This window comes from Canis lupus, chromosome 33, assembly GCF_011100685.1.
Source record: "Canis lupus familiaris isolate Mischka breed German Shepherd chromosome 33, alternate assembly UU_Cfam_GSD_1.0, whole genome shotgun sequence".
NCBI classification, from domain to species: Eukaryota; Metazoa; Chordata; class Mammalia; order Carnivora; family Canidae; genus Canis; species Canis lupus.
The window spans coordinates 23,577,504-23,582,987 of record NC_049254.1 but is presented as its reverse complement, the minus strand read 5'-3'; the positions used below and the strand labels follow the sequence as shown (position 1 = coordinate 23,582,987).

Sequence of the window (5,484 nt, the reverse complement as noted above, 5' to 3'; positions counted from 1 at the left end):
TTGTGTTATCCTTTTTTACACCATTGAATTCAATGTGCTAGAGTTTTGTTTAGATTTTTTTGCTTCTATATACATGAGAAATATTAGTCTATAGTTTTGTTTCTTGTAATATCTTTGTCTGGGTTTGAAGTTAGGGTAATGCTGGCCTCATAGAATGAGTTGAGAAGTACTCCCTCTTCATTTTTTTGGGTGAATTTTGTATAGAATCAGTATTATTTCTTCCTACTATGGAATTAGTACCAGAACACTTCTGGTTCTCATTTCTATAGAAAGTAGTGTTACTGCTTCTAGCTACATGGGCCTGGGATGTTCTGTGTGGGAAGGTTTTTACATACAGTTTCAGCTTCTTTAACAGACATAGGGCTTTTTAGGTTATCTATTTCTTCTTGTGTGAGCTGTGGTAATTTGTGTCTTTCAAGGAGTTTGCCCATGTTATCTGTGTTGTGAAATTTATTGGCATAAAGTTATTATTACTCATAGTAATCTATTTTTATCTTTTCTTCTTGTTTTTTTGGGGGGAGGGTCAGGTGGGTAATATGTTGTAGTTGTAACAAAGTTTGAAGGAGGCACATGTCACCAAACAGTGTGAATACTCAATCATCACACTTGTGAATTCTTAAAAGACCCAATTTTATCCTTTAAGCCTGTAGAATATGTAGTGATGTCAACTGCATATTTCTGATATTGATAATTTGTCTTTTTTCTTTTTTTTCTGATTAGTGCAGTTATAAAGCTTAATCCATTTTTATTGATTTTCTGGAAGACCCAGGCTTTGCTTTATTTGATTCTCTCTATTGTTTTCTTCTTTTCTAGTTCATTGGTTCCTGCTTTGGTCTTTATTATTTCCTTTACTCTGCTTTTTGTTTGATTTGCTCTTTCTTTTCTAGTTTTGTAAGACAGAAGCTGAGGTCCTGATTTGAGACTTTTCTTTTTTCCTAATATAGACATTTAGTGCTGTAAGTTTCCTTAAGTACTGCATTAATGGCATTTACAAATTCTGATATGCTGTTTTCATTTTCATTTAGTTCAAAATACTTTTAAATTTCTCTTTTGATTTCTTTTTCCATCATCCAGTTATACTGAAGGGTGTTGTTTAGTTTCCAAATACTTGGGGATTTTCCACGGATCTTCAAGTTATTGATTTCTTTCTTTTTAAGATTTTATTCATTTATTCATGAGAGACACACAGAGAGAGAGGCAGAGACACAGGCAAGAGGGAGAAGCAGGCTCCATGCAAGGAGCCCGATGTGGGACTCAAACCCGGGAACCCGGGATCATGTCCTGAGCCAAAGGCAGACGCTCAATCACTGAGCCACCCAGGCATCCCAAGTTATTGATTTCTAATTTAATTTTTTCTGTGGTCAGAGAACAGAGGTTGTATGACTTAAATCCTATTGAATTTTATTGAGTCTATGACCCAAAATAGTTCTCTGTGTACTTGGAAGATGTGTATTCTGGTATTGTTGGGTGTTCTATAAATGTCAATCAAGTCAGGTAATTAATACCATTATTCAAATTTTCTAATCCATACTGATTTTCTGCATACATGGTCTAGCAATTATTGAGAGAAGTGTTAAAATCTCTGACTATAATTGTGGATTCATCTATTTCTTTGTGCAGTTCTATCAGTTTTAACTTCATGTATTTTGAAGCACTGTTATTAGATTCATAATGTTTAAGGTTGTTATTTCCATTTGATAAATTGACCCCTTTATCCTTAAAATGATAAAACTACCTTCTTAATCTCTGGTTATATTCTTTGGTCTGAAATTTACTTTGTTTGATCTGAAAGTAGATAATCTCATTTTCCTTTGGCTAGTATTAGCATAGTTTCTCTCTTTCCATTCTTGGGATCTTGTTTTTATTTTATAGTAGGTAGGTCTGGAGCCGTGCTCATAGTAAGGCTGCTTCTCCACTACTGAGGCAAGATCTTCCTGAACACTGTAGCCAGTGCCTTTGAATTATGGGTTTTTCCAGTCTGGCTAATTGAAATAGATACTGGTCCTAGCCCAATGTGAGCAACAAGAACCATTCCCTCCAATCCTTACAGATGGTTCTTACTCGGGCCTAGAACAATTTCCTTAGATTTATGTATGGGTCATAAATACCTGCGGGAGAACACTGTAGATCTTTCCAGTACCCTGTCTCTGTGCAACTGTCCTCTTTCTGTTTTTCTGTCCTGTGAACTCTAGCTGCTTTGGTCGCTGGACTCTCTGGTCTGTTTTCCCAACTCAGGGAGTCTTCCAGTCTCTGTCCCAGCTTTCTCTTCCTTCTGCCATGCTTGGAAACTCTCGAAGTAGCAAACTGGGGCAGTTATAGGACTCCCCTTGCTACTTCCTGTCTCTCAAAGATCCTTTACTGCTTCATACAGAGTATCTTGAAAACTGTTGTTTTAGATATTATGTCTGATTTTTTCTTTTGTTTTGCTTTAGGTAAATTGGGTGGGGTGGTATATCTTGTCCTCGTTAGTTCATCTTGGCCAAAAAGGGAGGTCAAGTTATTGCTTTTTTCCTCTTCGAGATTGGATCCTTTTTCTTTTTCTTTCAGTTTTTTGGGCGTGAAATGGCAAGGCTTAGAAAAGTTGTAAAAATTATTCAAGGAACACCTGTATACACTTCATCTAGATTCATCAGCTGTTAGCATTTTGCCACATTTATGCATGCTTATTTTCTCTTTTTAATTTTTTTTAAAGATTTTATTTATTTATTCATGAGAAACACACAGAGGCAGAGACACAGGCAGAGAGAGAAGCAGGCCCCACGCAGGGAGCCCCATGTGGGACTCAATCCCAAGACTCCAGGATCACGCCCTGAGCCAAAGGCAGATGCTTAACAGCTGAGTCACCCAGGTGTCCCATTCTCTCTCTCTCTTGCTCTCTCACACACATACTTTAACTGAACTATTTGAGAGAAATTGCAGACGTCATGATAGTTACTCATTAAATAATTCTTAAGAATAAAGTCACTTTCCTATATAACCATAATACAATGATCAAATTCAAGAAACAGTATAGTAGAAGCAGAAATTGTCTTTAAAAAATAATTAATTTATTTTGAGAGAGTGTGAGAAGGGGGAGGGGCAGAGGGAGAGAGAGAACCTCAAGCGACTCCACCCTGAGCATGGAGCCTGATGCAGGGCTCAATCTCATGACCCTGAGATCATGACCTGAGCCAAAATCAAGGGTTGGACACTTAACCAACTGAGCCATCTAGGCACCCCCAGAAATTGCCTTTTAACGGTTGGGCTCAGGGAAAAAAAAATAATAAAAAAAATAAAGGCTGGGTTCAGAACTGGCACTCCTTCCCTTCCATTCTACTCCATTTGTCAAAGCAGTCATAGGCCAGCTCATATTTAAAAAGAAGGGAAATATGTACCCATTTCTCAGCCAGAGGAGTGTCAAAGAATTCCAGGCTGTTTTTAATCTACCACACTGTACATATCCATTTCCTATTGTCTCAGTAATATACTTTGTAGCCACTTTTCTTCAATCCAGAAATTCAGATATCAAATATCTTTAGTCTCCTTTAATCTGGAACAGTTTTTATTTTTCTTTGTCTTTTATGACATTGAAATTTCCAGGTGGGGAGGCCAGTTGTTTTGTAGAATGTCTCTTAATTTGGGCTTATCTGACAGTTTCCTCATGATTAAATTCCAATTCTGTATTTTTGGCAGGAATATAATAAAGGTGATGTCATCGCCTTAGAACCCCATCTTGTGTGTGATGCCAACTTGTACTACTGGTGGACTTTTGAGTACTCGATTAAAGTGATATCTGCCAGATTTTTCCAATGTCCTGGTGCTCTATCTCCATCATAATTGGTAAGTAATCTCCAGGGACATCCTTTATTTTTTCTTTGCCTTTAAAGTTAAAAAAAAAAAAGAGTTCTTTATCCTATGTTAGAGAATCCTTTAATCTATTGTGTATCAGTTCTGTTGACTTTACTTATGCTTGGCGATTTTGTTGTTGTTGTTAACTTGCATTTGTGTGAATCCTATGGGACTGTCATAAGGATGCATCCTCCAGGTGGGTGTCTATTGCTTCTGCTTAGAGCAAGGAGACTTGGCAACTCTTCAAGCGCTCAGGTTTCGTTTTGCTTTCAATCCCAGATTAATGTGGGTAGAAACTCTCCATGCACCCTCAGCAAAACCCCAGATCTCCTGCTTAGAGCTCAGTGACCTGACCCCAGTGCTGGTTCTTCTCATGGTTTGTCCCTTGTGGGTTAGGGCAATTCTCGGAGAACCTCTTACATTCCTGTAGAAGGCAGGGTGCCCTGGAGAATCTGGCCTGCTATCCCGCCCGCCTAAGCAGAGCTCACTACGAGGTTCCACTTAAACCTTTAGTGATAAATAGGTTTTTGTCTTGATTTTCTGTTATGATATCTTTGAAAAAGTTAGGATTTCTCCCAACTTATTCAGTTAATATTCTCTCAATCGTCCTGTGACATGGGAAAGGCAGGTAATTGGGACATCATGTATCCGGGGAAGCTGCAAGGTGTCCAGGTGATGTAAGGTACGTCTAACTAACCTCCAAAGCCTCAGTTTCCTCTTCTGCGAAACCAGAACTAACCATCTCTGAACTAACCGAGGATGCTTTGTGAGCGTTTAGGGGGGATGAATGTGCGAAGCTCAGCCCCGAGCTCAGTAGGATTAGCACAAGGGTTTACGGTCTCCGCAGAGACGAGCTGCCCGGCCCTCCCTCGCCCCCCTAGGTCTCCCCCATCAACCCCCGGGCCGGTAGGGCTGGGGGCGGAGCGCACCGGGCAGGGAGTCGGGCGGCCCCGCCCACGAGGCCCCGGGAAGGCGGGGGGCGGAGCGCTACGCGGGCAGAGCCGGGCGGCCCCGCCCCGCCCCCAAGGCCTCGGGCCCGCCCCCAGACCCCGCCCAGGCCCCGCCCCCAAGGCCCGGGGAAGGCGGGGGGCAGAGCGCACGGGGGCGGAGAGCCGGACGGTCCCGCCCCCGAGGCTCCGGGAAGGCGGGGGGCGGAGCGCCACGCGAGCAGAGCCGGGCGGTCCCGCCCCCAGGCCCCGGCCCCGCCCCCAAGGCCTCGGCCCCGCCCCAGGCCCCGCCCCGAGGTCCCGCCACGGCCCCGCCCCCGAGGCCTAGTCCCCGCCCCCAAGGCAGAGGCCCCGCCCCCGCCTCCGCCCGGAGCCCCGCCCCCGAAGCCCCGGGAAGGCGGGGGGCGGAGCGCCAGGGGAGCAGAGCCGGGAGGCCCCGCCCCCGGGCCCCGGCCCCGCCCCCAAGGCCTCGGCCCCGCCCCCGCCCCAGGCCCCGCCCCCGAGGCCCCGGGAAGGCGGGGGGCGGAGCGCCACGCGAGCAGAGCCGGGCGGCCCCGCCCCCAGGCCCCGCCCCCGCCCCCAGGCCCCGGCCCCGCCCCCAAGGCCTCGGCCCCGCCCCCGCCCCAGGCCCCGCCCCCGAGGCCCGGTGAGGGCGGGGGCGGAGCCGCGCTCGGGCCCCTCCTCCCGGGCGGCCGCGGCGGGCCCGGGC

The 5,484-nt window shown here is 45.6% G+C and overlaps 1 non-coding gene across 1 annotated transcript; it reads right to left on the bottom strand.

Moving 5' to 3' along the window:
- Positions 1-521: 521 nt before the first annotated feature.
- Positions 522-625, bottom strand: LOC119867404. Its single transcript, XR_005383481.1, has one exon. It is a non-coding gene; the product is annotated as a small nucleolar RNA U13 (small nucleolar RNA).
- Positions 626-5,484: the final 4,859 nt, after the last annotated feature.